Source organism: Oncorhynchus gorbuscha, linkage group LG22, assembly GCF_021184085.1.
Source record: "Oncorhynchus gorbuscha isolate QuinsamMale2020 ecotype Even-year linkage group LG22, OgorEven_v1.0, whole genome shotgun sequence".
Classification (NCBI taxonomy): Eukaryota; Metazoa; Chordata; class Actinopteri; order Salmoniformes; family Salmonidae; genus Oncorhynchus; species Oncorhynchus gorbuscha.
In genome coordinates this window covers 11,154,293-11,168,280 of record NC_060194.1, presented here as the reverse complement: position 1 = coordinate 11,168,280, position 13,988 = coordinate 11,154,293, and the positions used below count along the sequence as shown (strand labels likewise).

General features: G+C 45.1%; 1 protein-coding gene across 5 annotated transcripts in view; it reads right to left on the bottom strand.

The window, feature by feature from the left end:
* The window catches only part of LOC124010000 (SPRY domain-containing SOCS box protein 4-like), a 112,313-nt gene that overhangs the window by 54,703 nt on the left and 43,622 nt on the right, over nt 1-13,988 (bottom strand). The window contains exon 1 of one of the 5 annotated variants that reach the window (XM_046322299.1): nt 11,573-11,765. The exons of the other annotated variants lie outside the window; for them this stretch is intronic. The gene's annotated coding sequence lies outside the window, so the exon portion shown is untranslated. Of the gene's footprint in view, nt 1-11,572; nt 11,766-13,988 lie in introns of those variants that run through there. 5 annotated transcript variants of the gene reach the window in all.

Genomic DNA, 13,988 nt, shown 5'->3' with positions numbered 1-13,988 from the left:
CATGCAGAGCAAGGGGAACAACCACTCCAAAGCTCAGAGCGAGTGACGTTTGAAACGCTATTAGCACGCGCTAACTAGCTAGCCATTTCACTTCAGTTACACCAGTCTCATCTCGGGAGTTGATAGGCTTGAAGTCATAAACAGCGCAATGCTTGACGCACAACGAAGAGCTGCTGGCAAAACACACGAAAGTGCTGTTTGAATGAATGTTTAAGCACCTGCTTCTGCCTACCACCGCTCAGTCAGATACTTGTATGCTCAGTCAGATTATATGCAACGCGGGACATGCTTGATAATATCTAGTAATATCATAAATTATGTGTAGTTAACTAGTGATTGATTGTTTTTTAATAAAATAAGTTTAATGCTAGCAACTTACCTTGGCTTACTACATTCGTGTAACAGGCAGTCTCCTTGTGGAGTGCACAAGGACTAGTTAACTGTAAGGTTGCAAGATTGGATCTCCTGAGCTGGCAAGGTGAAAATAAATGTTGTTCGGCCCCTGAAGGAGGAAGTTAACCCACCGTTCCTAGGCAGTCATTGAAAATAAGAACTTGTTAACTGACTTGCCTAGTTAAATAAAGATTAAATCAAGGTGTACATTTTTTTATTGGCAAAATAGGTGTCCAAAAATACTGATTTCCGGTTTTTTATGACAACCATTCCAATTAAATCGGTCGACCTCGAGTGTACACAGCATGTCCATTCCTCCCATTTCCCCCAGATGGCTCCTCTACATCAAGCTCAGCTGGCCTAGACCCAGTCTGGCAGGGCATGTGGGTGGTAAACTATGCATTACGGCTTCCTCAAGGGGGTGCTTGACCTCTGACCTGCAACACCACGTTACCCCTATGAAGGGGGCTAGACCCAGAGGTTGCAGTGAAGAGCTGCAACATACCAGCAGTTTCCATTTAGATCCTACCATCCCGTTTGAGTTAGACCGCTCTCCCTCTCACCCATCTCTGGCACACTCCCTCGCTCCCCCCAGCCTTCTGACGACTTATTTAGGAGAGTCTGCTCTTTGTCATCATACCTTCCTTTAGCTGGGCTAGACAGGTATGGCAGTTAGGGGAGCAGAAAGGACAGCATATAGGATGGGAAAGACCTAAATCATATTTTTCTTTCTTGAGGGAGACAGAAAAGCATGATGAAATGGGGATATATGAAGAGAAAGCAAGAGAGCGCGAGAACGAGAGGCCACAGACCAACAGAGAAAGTCACTGAAAAAGACAGAACCAAACAAAGGGATGTATAACATGGGTGGGGGTGACTTGGCTACCTTCCCACTAACAACGCTTAAAAAAAATCAGTTGCATAATGTGTATAAAATCATTGCTCGGTTCCTTCTGCCTCAGAGCCATGCTTTCATGCATATCCAAAATGCTCTGACTGGGGAGACGGGCTTTGATGTGACACACACAATCTCACTCTCAGACACAGCTCCTTCACACGGACATTATTTTTGTCACAGTAGAGTCATTACCTCGGAACAGCTACACACAAGCACAAGATGGAGGACTTCTAGGGAAAACTCAATGTTTGGGAAATTACCAAAAAGATCACGGTCTGTCGGCTTCACAGGAGGAATAACCCAGACCAGCCTGTTAACGGGAATCCAAAACAGTGTGTTTAAACAGACCAACACATACCTAGCAACCCTGGTTCCAATTAGTGGTGCGTTTGTTGCTATGAAGTGTGAACTGCAGTGGAGAGTAAAGCCTTTACAAACTATTCGACAACAGTTAAGAGTCTACATAATTGAGAATCATTTCTAGTGAGGATATGCCAGCGGTAGGTAGATTGTACGCAGTATGTTATTATTTAGAGTACGTCAAAATAGACAGAATTCCACAGGATGATTAATCTTTAAGAGATAAGGAAGGATACTCCACACTGCTAACGGCGGCCGTTGATCCTATTAAGCCAAGGAGAAAACGGCGGGAGAGCTCTCAATCTATCCGTTTATTTCCATCATTCTCCCTCCAACTTTCCCTGTCAGTTTATTTAGCCACTCTCCCTCCAGTCACCGCTCCAAAATACTACATACGCCAGCCATACTCAGGCGGAACACTGTCCGGATCCAGAACAGACTCAATACGCGGGGTCACAGCTTTCTTTTAAAGAACCCAGTAGAATGCACAAGGTGCCATTTTGCAATCAACTATTTATTTAACTAGGCAAGTCAGTTAAGAACAAATTCTTATTTACAAATGATGGCCTAACAAAAAAGGCCTCTTGCAGGGACAGAGGCCTGGCATTAAAAATAAATAAGCAAATAAAGAACACACATCACAACACTACATAAAGAGAGACCTAACATAGCAAGGCAGTTGTAGCAACACAACATGGTACAAACATTTCAGGCACAGACAACAGCACAAAGGGCAAGAAGGTAGAGACAACAATACATCACATAAAGCAGCCACAACTGTCAGTAAGAGTGTCCATGATTGAGTCTTTGAATGACGAGATTGAGATAAAACTGTCCAGTTTGAGTGTTTGTTGCAGCTCGTTCCAGTCGCTAGCTGCAGCGAACTGAAAAGACGAGACTCAGTGATGTGTATGCTTTGGGGACCTTTAACAGAATGTGACTGGCAGAACGGGTGTTGTATGTGGAGGATGAGAGCTGCAGTAGATATCTCAGGGGGGAGTGAGGCCTAAGAGGGTTTTATAAATAAGCATCAACCAGTGGGTCTTGCGATGGGTATACAGAGATGACCAGTTTACAGAGGACTATAGTGCAGTGATGTGTCCTATAAGGAGCATTGGTGGCAAATCTGATGGACGAATGGTAAAGAACATCTAGCCGCTCGAGAGCACCCTTACCTGCTGATCTATAAATTACGTCTGTAATCTAGCATGGGTAGGATGGTCATCTGAAGCAGGGTTAATTTGGCAGCTGGGGTGAAAGAGCAGCGATTACAAGGAAACCGCAAGTCTAGACTTAACTTCAGCCTGCAGCTTTGATATATGCTGAGAAGGACAGTGCACCGTCTAGCCATAATCCCAAGTACTTGTGCGAGGTCATTACCTCAAGCTCCAAACCCTCAGAGATAGTAATAACACCTGTGGGAAGAAGGGCATTCTTCTTACCAACCACATGACCTTTGTTTTGAAGGTGTTCAGAACAAGGTTAAGGGCAGAGAAAGCTTGTTGGACACTAAGAAAACTTTGTTGTAGAGTGTTAAACAAAAAAATCTAGGGAGGGGCCAGCTGATTATTAGACTATCTTCTGCAAATAAATGGAAGAGAGCTTCCTACTGCCTAAGCTATGTTATTGATGTAAATTGAGAAGAGCATGGGGCCTAGGATTGAGCCTTGGGGTACTGCATTGGTGACAGGCAGTGGCTGAGACACTGCACTCTTTTGAGGTAGCTAGCAAACCAGGTCAAAGACTCCTCAGACGCATCAATACTCCTTAGCCAGCCCACAAGAACAAAATGTTCTACCGTATCAAAAGCTTTGGCCAAGTCAAAAATAGCAGCCCAACATTGCTTAGAATCTAGGGCAATGGTGACATCATTGAGGACCTTTAAGGTTGCAGTGACTGCCGTGGGAGTTTCAGAATTTGTTGGTAACATATGTAAGATGTTTTATATTCATCAAATGTGTGTAAGTTACTTATCATCAGAATGGTATATTTGTATAATACTGTGGCGAAGTTGCAGTTCTGTTCTATGTCAAGACTAAGTTGCATGGGCCGCTGAGAGGGGAGAGGTCAAAGTGTCATCATGTGTAAACATATCTTTTACTCCCTACCTTTCCCAGTGGGGAAAGGAGGGTGGCAGTGTCTGGAATCATTCTAAATCAAATCAAATTTTATTTGTCACATACACATGGTTAGCAGATGTTAATGCGAGTGTAGCGAAATGCTTGTGCTTCTAGTTCCGACAATGCAGTGATAACCAACAAGTAATCTAACTAACAATTCCAAAACTACTGTCTTATACACAGTGTAAGGGGATAAGGAACATGTACATAAGGATATATGAATGAGTGATGGTACAGAGCAGCATACAGTAGATGGTATCGAGTACAGTATATACATATGCATATGAGATTAATAATGTAGGGTAAGTAACATTATATAAGGTAGCATTGTTTAAAGTGGCTAGTGATATATTTACATAATTTCCCATCAATTCCCATTATTAAAATGGCTGGAGTTGGGTCAGTGTCAATGACAGTGTGTTGGCAGCAGCCACTCAGTGTTAGTGGTGGCTGTTTAACAGTCTGATGGCCTTGAGATAGAAGCTGTTTTTCAGTCTCTCGGTCCCAGCTTTGATGCACCTGTACTGACCTCGCCTTCTGGATGATAGCGGGGTGAACAGGCAGTGGTTCGGGTGGTTGATGTCCTTGATGATCTTTATGGCCTTCCTGTAACAACGGGTGGTGTAGGTGTCCTGGAGGGCAGGTAGTTTGCCCCGGTGATGCGTTGTGCAGTCCTCACTACCCTCTGGAGAGCCTTACGGTTGAGGGCGGAGCAGTTGCCGTACCAGGCGGTGATACAGCCCGCCAGGATGCTCTCGATTGTGCATCTGTAGAAGTTTGTGAGTGCTTTTGGTGACAAGCCGAACTTCTTCAGCCTCCTGAGGTTGAATAGGCGCTGCTGCGCCTTCTTCACGGCGCTGTCAGTGTGAGTGGACCAATTCAGTTTGTCTGTGATGTGTATGCCGAGGAACTTAAAACTAGCTACCCTCTCCACTACTGTTCCATCGATGTGGATAGGGGGGGTGTTCCCTCTGCTGTTTCCTGAAGTCCACAATCATCTCCTTAGTTTTGTTGACGTTGAGTGTGAGGTTATTTTCCTGACACCACACTCAGAGGGCCCTCACCTCCTCCCTGTAGGCCGTCTCGTCGTTGTTGGTAATCAAGCCTACCACTGTTGTGTCGTCCGCAAACTTGATGATTGAGTTGGAGGCGTGCGTGGCCACGCAGTCGTGGGTGAACAGGGAGTACAGGAGAGGGCTCAGAACGCACCCTTGTGGGGCCCCCGTGTTGAGGATCAGCGGGGAGGAGATGTTGTTGCCTACCCTCACCACCTGGGGGCGGCCCGTCAGGAAGTCCAGTACCCAGTTGCACAGGGCGGGGTCGAGACCCAGGGTCTCGAGCTTGATGACGAGCTTGGAGGGTACTATGGTGTTGAATGCCGAGCTGTAGTCGATGAACAGCATTCTCACATAGGTATTCCTCTTCTCCAGGTGGGTTAGGGCAGTGTGCAGTGTGGTTGAGATTGCATCGTCTGTGGACCTATTTGGGCGGTAAGCAAATTGGAGTGGGTCTAGGGTGTCAGGTGATACGGTCCTTGACTAGTCTCTCAAAGCACTTCATGATGACGGAAGTGAGTGCTACGGGGCGGTAGTCGTTTAGCTCAGTTACCTTAGCTTTCTTGGGAACAGGAACAATGGTGGCCCTCTTGAAGCATGTGGGAACAGCAGACTGGTATAGGGATTGATTGAATATGTCCGTAAACACACCGGCCAGCTGGTCTGCGCATGCTCTGAGGGCGCGGCTGGGGATGCCGTCTGGGCCTGCAGCCTTGCGAGGGTTAACACGTTTAAATGTCTTACTCACCTCAGCTGCAGTGAAGGAGAGACCGCATGTTTCCGTTGCAGGCCGTGTCAGTGGCACTGTATTGTCCTCAAAGCGGGCAAAAAAGTTATTTAATCTGCCTGGGAGCAAGACATCCTGGTCCGTGACTGGGCTGGATTTCATCTTGTAGTCCGTGATTGACTGTAGACCCTGCCACATGCCTCTTGTGTCTGAGCCATTGAATTGAGATTCCACTTTGTCTCTGTACTGACGCTTAGCTTGTTTAATAGCCTTACGGAGGGAATAGCTGCACTGTTTGTATTCAGTCATGTTGCCAGACACCTTGCCCTGATTAAAAGCAGTGGTTCGCGCTTTCAGTTTCACGCGAATGCTGCCATCAATCCACGGTTTCTGGTTAGGGAATGTTTTTATCGTTGCTATGGGAACGACATCTTCGACGCACGTTCTAATGAACTCGCACACCGAATCAGCGTATTCGTCAATATTCCCATCTGACGCAATACGAAACATGTCCCAGTCCACGTGATGGAAGCAGTCTTGGAGTGTAGAGTCAGCTTGGTCTGACCAGCGTTGGACAGACCTCAGCGTGGGAGCCTCTTGTTTTAATTTCTGCCTGTAGGCAGGGATCAGCAAAATGGAGTCGTGGTCAGCTTTCCCGAAAGGGGGGCGGGGCAGGGCCTTATATGCGTCGCGGAAGTTGGAGTAACAATGATCCAAGGTTTTACCAGCCCTGGTTGCGCAATCGATATGCTGATAAAATTTAGGGAGTCTTGTTTTCAGATTGGCTTTGTTAAAATCCCCAGCTACAATGAATGCAGCCTCCGGATAAATGTTTTCCAGTTTGCAAAGAGTTAAATAAAGTTTGTTCAGAGCCATCGATGTGTCTGCTTGGGGGGGATATATACGGCTGTGATTATAATCGAAGAGAATTCTCTTGGAAGATAATGCGGTCTACATTTGATTGTGAGGAATTCTAAATCAGGTGAACAGAAGGATCTGAGTTCCTGTATGTTTCCTTCATCACACCATGTCCCGTTAGTCATGAGGCATACGCCCCCGCCACTCTTCTTACCAGAGAGATGTTTGTTTCTGTCGGCGCGATGCGTGGAGAAACCCGTTGGCTGCACCGCCCTGGATAGCGTTTTCCCAGTAAGCCATGTCTCCGTAAAGCAAAGAACGTTGCAGTCTCTGATGTCCCTCTGGAATGCCACCCTTGCTCGGATTTCATCAACCTTGTTGTCGAGAGACTGGACATTGGCAAGAAGAATACTGGGAAGTGGTGCGCGATGTGCCCTTTTTCGGAGTCTGACCAGAACACCGCCGCGTTTCCCTCTTTTTCGGAGTCGTTTCCTTGGGTTGCTGCATGCGATCCATTCCGTTGTCCTGTTTGTAAGGCAGAACACAGGATCCGCGTCGCGGAAAACATATTCTTGGTCGTACTGATGGTGAGTTGACGCTGATCTTATATTCAGTAGTTCTTCTCGACTGTATGTAATGAAACCTAAGATGACCTGGGGTACTAATGTAAGAAATAACACGTAAAAAAACAAAAAACTGCATAGTTTCCTAGGAACGCGAAGCGAGGCGGCCATCTCAGTCGGCGCCGGAAGGCTCCCTCTAAAGTTGTTTCTATCTTAACCTATAGGCTCATTCTCCTCTCCGTGAGTTTGTATTTAGAGTTGGTTGTATCTAAATGACAATTTGATATATGCCTGTTGATATGGAGGATTGGTTTATGGTTCTGGGTTTTGGGAAAGGAGAATTACGTTAAATGCTGATTCAAACAATTAAACAGTAGCTTGGGATAACTGAAAAAGCTATCACATATGCTGAAGTTCTTCAGCTAGATTTTGGCCATTAAACATTCACTAACGTTAGCTAACAGTTTAAAAGCTGACGTATTTCACTGATAACATCAGCCTTGTTGAACGCACCTCAAGGGTATAAATTAAAACAGTCTGATAAAAACAAGCCTCTATTTTACATTTAAATCTGGCAAAAAAGGTGCTCTCCGATCGTACGCCATTTTTAATGTTGCTTCGTTGGAAGATTGGATGGCATCTCCAAGGCAACCCTAATATATATATATATATATCTTTGCTATAAAGGATCCCATTTTGCCATTGTGTGGGGACTCTCAAATTTTCATTAGAGATACTGAACTGTTGAAAGTCAAAATGCTATAGAGCTTATATAATTAAAGATGGACTTTTATAACTAACTCTGACTTGTGTGTGGTTTGCTCCCATGATTTGGTAAATAGAGGAAATTTCCACAACATGACACATCCATAACCTGAGTGGAAACCAGATTGCGAACCCGAGAGAATACTATAGACCTCAAGAAGCCAGTCAGTTGATTATTGACAAGTTTTTCCAAAACTTTTGATAAACATTGCAAAATAGAAATAGGCCTATAACAGTTAGGATCAGCTTAATCTCCCCCTTTAAATAAAGAACCAACCGTGGCTGCCTTCCAAGCAATGGGAACCTCCCCAGAAAGGCAAGACATGTTAAAAAGGTTGGAGAAAGGCTGGCGATGGTACGGGTAGCAACCTTAAAGAAGTTTAAGGAGCTCCTATAGCACCTCGTCCAAGTGACCGCCTGCAGGGAGAAACTTTGTAGCGGGGCAGGGGGATAAAAAAAATGTTTTAAAGGAGAAGCGTCGGGGATAGTCGCATTAGAAGGGGTGGGAGATGAGGAAATGTTGGAGGGGCAGGGAGGAATGGCTGAGTCAAATAGGAATCCTGACTTAATTAAGTGGTAATTGAAGAGCTCAGCCATGTGCTTCTTGTCAGTAACAACCACAACATTTAGGGACACGGGCAGCTGTGAGGGTTTCTTCTCCAGGTCTTTAACCGTTTCCCAGAACTTCTTGGGGTTAGACCCACAGAGCGAGCACTGCTCCTTAAAGTAACCAACTTTGGCCTCCCGGATAGCCAGTGCACTTATTTCTCATTTGCCTGAACTAGAGCCAGTCAGCCTGAGTACGTGTCCAAGTGTCTTCAGAGGGATTGATTCTATACCATGTCAGCCAACATTCTTTAGCATGGTAGTTAAGTTAACATATCGAAACCTTGTAGTTATCATGGGCAGATTATGTGCCCATGGGCCTAGACCCACAGGGGTCCCCATTGATTTGGTTGCAATGTTTGAGCAACTCATATGAACAGAGGAGACATCACAAAATGAAAAAAAAAAATATATATATATTTTTTTTTTTACTTGCAGGAAATAAGTTTTAAAACTGCTAAATATACACGCCACCAACAAAAGGGGCGTGAACAAAACAATGTGAACATACACTAGATGTCTGCCAGGGTCTCTGTATTGAAGCCAACACTGTTCTCTTGGCACTCCCCCACCTTGTAAAAAATATTTTGGAAGCTATAAAAATGCATTTATTAATGTCTACACACATTTTTGACCAGTATATATTCTATTACATATGCTTTAAATCCATAGATTTTAATTATGTTAACTGAACATAAAAACCATGCATGGGTCACGAGGTGGTTTCTTTCTACGATGATAATTGACATCTGGAACTTCACCACATAGGAAATGTGTGACCAAACCGTCTCAAATAATATTTGAGTACCCCTGACATACGCCCACCCCTTTCTCTGTGCCTTTGTTTCTTCATCCCGCTCTCTGTAGCAACACTAAATCATCAGCGAAGGGTAAAACAGCATTTACACCCTATCAGTGGGTGCAAATTATATCATGCTGCCGACAAAACGGCCCAAGCAATTTGCATTGCTGCAATCAATGAATGCTTGATTGGCAGAGATGTCTTCAGGAACACACACACAGCACTGTGATATGCCATGTGTTTTGGATTACTAGCCTTTATGGGCATTTTAATATAATCATTGAGCTCTTGGTTTAAAAAAAATTGCACCAATATAATCAGTTTGAATTTACACTGAACGTAAAATGCAACAATTTCAAAGATTATACTGAGTTATGAACTCTAAGGAAATCAGTCAATTTAAGTAAATAAATGAGGCCCTAATCTATGGATTTCACATGACTGGGAATACAGAACACACAACAAAAAAAAGTTGGGCGTGGATCAGAAAACCAGTCAGTGTGGTGTGACCACCATTTCCCTCATGCAGCGCAACATCTCCTTCTCATAGAGTCGATCAAGCTGATTGTGGCCTGTGGAATGCTGTCCCACTCCTCTTCAATTTCTGTGCGAAGTTTCTGGATATTGGCGGGAACTGGAACACCCTGTCGTACACGTCGATCCAGAGTATCCCAAACATGCTCAATGCGTGACATGTCTGGTGAGTATGCAGGCCATGGAAGAACTGGGACATTTTCAGCTTCCAGGAATTGTGTACAGATCCTTGTGACATGGGGCCATGCATTATCATGCTGAAAAATGAGGTGATGGCGGCAGACACACCGGCAGTCATGACCGCAGTAAAATTTTCACGTGACCATTGAGACATGGTAATCTCGTTTTATGCACTCTGGACATGCTTGGTAGTACCCATCTCACCAGTGAGCATCGAGTCCTAATGGCCTGGTACACTCAGGACTCTATTGCCCCTCTAACCACTGAAAGCAATGCAAATGCATTGATGTCGAAAATCACATATCAAGTCACTGATGATCAATTTGAAGAAAGAAGTTCAACAGCAGGTTGAAACAGTTTAGTTTCAAAGCCTAACACAAAAACGGACAGTGCTTCCTGATGATTAATTCAAAACATCCATACACAGAGTTTATGACTAGACCCTACGTATAGGCTTTTGAGCCCAAAGCCTGAAAAAAATGATTTAAAAACGATGATTGTGCCTTATACAATACTTAGCCTACTGTATGCGTAAGTAAAAGTACATTTATGATGAAGGTTGAGTAGTGGTTGACAGTGTATATGCCGATCTACAGAGGTTTAAAACAAACATTACAATAATAATGAATGGCGGGGATAATTTGTTCTGTTCTCCAAATAGCATTTTAGAGTAAACCCTAACCCGTCCCGCCATATCCTAGGTTTAGCTGAACTGAAGCCAGTGGTATGAACTCATAGAAAGGCACTTAACACACACACACACACACACACACACACACACACACACACACACACACACACAGTTGCATGCTAGCGTTGCGGAGACACGCACAGCATACCAACCCAAAATGTACATGGAACACGACTTCCTAACAGCCATCTTCTCCCAAGCATAATGTTAGTCACTGCTCAAGGACTTTCCTCCGGAACCCCCCCCCACAAACAATAGGGATTTGAACACACAGTATGGGCCAGAGAAACCCACCACAACCTCTGCTACTCTCTAAATCACCTTATCTAAGAAAGGGGGAGCGAAAGAGAGAGAGACTCACAAACATAATGGCAGACAGAGAAAGAGAGCGATAACAAGCCAAGCAAGAGGTCAGCAGCTGACAAAACAAAAGAGATGAAGTCCGAATGAAGCCCCCCTATCTAACCATCCCAGCAGCACAGCTCAGATTTACCCCCTCCCCTCTAACCTAAACATGGTAGGACAACAGAAACCTATAGCTGTGGCACAAACCATAGATGAATGCGGGGGGTATATATAGAAGTCAGAGGTTTTGTCAGGTTTTAGAATAGATAGAATTCAGGAGTAGATATGCTTTTAAGTGTCAGTAATGGGAGGGAAATCCGAGGACAGTATATGGGAGAATTCCCGACACACACGGAGCGGAGGGGGGAAGAGTATCCTGTACAGCTGGGGCCTCTGGTCCATTAGGGAAATTAAAGACGACAGGAAAAGACAGGACAGGGAAGAAAGGAAACACACAGCGTCTGGGAGAAATCTGGTCAGCCATGAGAGAGATGCAGGATGCCACACACAGTGAATAATAAACTCTTAGATAAGGAGTACATAGTCAAATAAACAGTACAGAGTGCATCACGAGGTGTCGGCATCCCTCATTCACGCACACAAAACCGTAACTTTCACAAAAGCCATCCACCTCGCTACCATGCGCTCTCTAACAGTCTTAAACAGGCCGCTTACAGTAAGTAGTAACAGCAGTGCAGCTCTTCTGTGAAACTCCGCGTCTCATGTTCCACCTCAAAGCCGATAAAAAAAAACTAATCAAGAGAAGAGCGGTGATAAAAGCTCTCCCTCTCTCCGTTGTGGAAAGAACAGAAGAGAACACAAGCCAGTTGAGTCCTGCTGAGGGAAAAGACTCCCTCTCCCTAGAGGTGACCCACCCTCTCTTCCCTCCCTGCCTGGCAGAAGCTAAGCCGTCCGGCCGCTATCGCTACTGCTCCTGCCCTCGGCGACTCTTCTTGTTGCGGTGGCATCCGCCGCCTGTCGCTATCGAGCACTCTTCTTCTCAGAGTTAGTTTCAGTTCAGCACAAGCACAGAGCGAGAGGTTCAGCACAGAGCGAGAGTGAGTGAGTGAGCGAGAGACAGTAGGACAAGGATAAGAGGGAAGGCTGGCTGCCTCATGCTGAAAGCCAAACCCCTCTGATCTCATCAAGCAGGGTTACGACGGAGACCAGACAGACTGGCTGGGGGGGGGGGGGACACACACACACACACACACACGCCCATTTCATTTCCCTCACCCCATCTGAGCCCAACCAACCCCCTCTGCCATACAGATACCGAGAGACACTCCGCAAACGCATAAAATACACACACGGATAGAACACCACACTTCTACAATCACATAGTCTATACCTATATTAAAATATAGTACAAAATATACACTTACCCATATGGTATATACTTTAGAAACGCAGGTACATATACATACAATCATGCCTTTATGCAGAATCTAAAACACACATTTAGACATACAACATAATACAAACAGATTTCATACACATACAGCAGCATTTAAACAGTTATTTATGTGCTCCATTCCAGACACACAGTTTGACAGCTTTTTCCTGCCATAGACAGACCAAATAAAAACTTCAGCTCAAGACACAGTATACACACACATCCCTCCGGCACCAGCACAGACAGCGTGAGTGTTCCATCGTCATGAATGAGGCACAGAGTATCTGAGTGGACTTCCTATTTCCTGGGCCACGCGGACCACCGGGGAGCACTAACTGACACCACACCGGGCCTGAACCTCCACCTCTCTGCACCACACACGCACACACAGACTACTCAATCGCCCCCTTTCACCCTCCCAGTCCCACCTCAGCCCTCTACGGTGGAGCGAGGTAAAGGGGAAACGCGTAGCACTGTAAAAACAAGCCCTCGCTGCAGATCAACTGAGTCAAATATACTTCTAACCCCATTGACCTTACCCCAACACACATACACTAAAATTACTCACCGTTAGCCATTATAGCCACGGAGGCTAGCCCACGCAGGTTAAACGGCCGACAATGTAGGCAGTCACCGTAGGCTAAACATAATATACATTACCAACGCTTGTGTTTCAGATTTTTGTTTCAAAGAAAGAATTAGAAAGTAACTACAGTGTGTTCAAAGATAGGAGGGAAACGGTTTGGTTCAAAGTTGCCTATTAGTTAGACATGCACGACATGGCAACCCCTTCAAATTAGTGGATTTGGCTATTTCAGCCACACTAGTTGCTGACAGGTGTAGAAAACCTTTTTTTTTACGAGCACACAACCATGCAATCTCCATTGACAAACAGTAGAATGGCCTGCACTGAAGCACTCACTTTCAACATGGCACAGTCATAGGATGCCACCTTCCCAACATCATATTTCTGCCCTACAAGAGCTGCCTGGTCAACTAAGTGCTGTTACTGTGACGTAGAACCATCTAGGAGCACACAAGCGCAAACAGGACCAGCGAGTGCTGAAGCACGTAAAAATCTGTCCCCGGTTGCAACACTCACTATCGAGTTCCAAACTGCCTCTAGAAGCAACGTCAGCACAATAACTGTTCATCTGGACCTTCATGAAATGGGTTTCAATAGCCGAGCAGCCGCTTCTCATCTCTGTGGTAGTCTAAGTGAATACACCTCTGCCTGTAATATTTCATTTGTAAGGGTGTGGCCAAGTGTACCAGTCAGGTACTGGTGAGGACCCTCCTTTTGGGGGTGCTCTGCAGGAGTGTCAGCCCTATGATGGGATGTGTGAGGTTTTCATCCCAACATTGACTTACACTGAATTGGGGATTTTTTTATTTTACCTTTATTTAAGTGGGCAAGTCAGTTAAGAACGTTCTCATTTTCAATGACTGCCTAGGAACAGTGGGTTCAGGGGCAGAATGACAGATTTGCATTGTCAGCTCAGGGATTTGAACTTGCAACCTTCCGGTTACTAGTCCAACGCTCTAACCACTAGGCTACCCTGCCATCCCATACGTGTGCATTTAAGGGGGGTGGTAGGAATACTGAACCTTAATGATTTCAGTTGAAGGGAAAATTGCCACTGCTACGTCCTGACAATGTTATTGAGGTTACTGCTTATGTGTGAGGAAAGTGTC